The following is a 1009-nucleotide window of genomic DNA, read 5'->3' as shown; positions in this document are numbered from 1 at the left end:
CCTAGGCCAGTTGGGAAGAAAGAGAGAGAGAGAGAGAGAGAGAGAGAGAGACAGAGAGACAGAGAGACAGAGAGACAGAGAGAGAGAGAGATCCTATCTAAGCAAACTAAAAAAGCAACAACAACCCTATCTCAAACAACAGCAACAACAACAACAAGAAAAAGAATTTGTAGGATAGACACATTTTCATGTGATTTACATTTAAATGTTTAGATTTTTAAAAGTGAAAATTATTACTATTATTACAAGAAATATGAACATGAAATAAAATCAAGCAAGTGGAAGGTTTGGGTAAAATGGAAGAACTCCACACTAAGCACATCTTACAAAACTGACAGAAAGCTGAAACAATTTTGCTTAATGAAATGAATTTATAAATACTTCCTGTGTGTGTTCAAATGGTGGACAAAGACATGAAAGGCAGGTGCAAAAATAAATCCTCTTTTGCAAACCAGAATTCATTTCTCAGTATGGGTTTTGATACATAGAAGAAATAAGATATGACAGTTCAAGTGCTGGTGTTGTGAGAAAAGACACCTTAGGAATGATGCACATCCCACACAGCTGACCTCAGAGGCTGGGGCCTCCCAACTCCCAAGAGACTGAATGTATGAGATGGACCATGTATAGAACTTTATCATACAAGATGAATATTTGCCTGAACATAGGCACTTTGTTGAGCTCAAAATTCTGAACTCAGGTCTTGGTAGTAGGAAAGAAAGAAATTGAGACGCCAAGATGTTAGAGCAGTCACGGTTGGCTAGGGAAACTTTTAACACAAGGACTTAAAACATGGCTCCAGACCTTTTAATTTTATTAAGAATCTTGATGCTTCTAAATTAATATCCAAATTCGTAACTCAGGACTTGGCAAGTAGGAGGGAAAATAACCAAGACAGCCACGATGGTGGAGCCATGCTGGCACGACTCCCATGAGCACTGGCAGAGGGTGGAGCCACACCAGCAGAGCCACACAGGCCTGGCCATCCACCCAGGAACCCCGGTGGCAC

The 1009-nt window shown here is 40.3% G+C and overlaps 1 non-coding gene across 1 annotated transcript; it reads left to right on the top strand.

The window, feature by feature from the left end:
• Positions 1–376: 376 nt before the first annotated feature.
• LOC115069682 lies at positions 377–501 on the top strand. Its single transcript, XR_003848921.1, has one exon. It is a non-coding gene; the product is annotated as a small nucleolar RNA SNORA40 (small nucleolar RNA).
• Positions 502–1009: the final 508 nt, after the last annotated feature.

Source organism: Nannospalax galili, unplaced genomic scaffold (assembly GCF_000622305.1).
Source record: "Nannospalax galili isolate Female #2095 unplaced genomic scaffold, S.galili_v1.0 scaffold50, whole genome shotgun sequence".
In the NCBI taxonomy this organism is placed as follows: domain Eukaryota; kingdom Metazoa; phylum Chordata; class Mammalia; order Rodentia; family Spalacidae; genus Nannospalax; species Nannospalax galili.
Note: the sequence above shows the minus strand (reverse complement) of the source record. Positions and strands in the feature narration are given on the sequence as shown.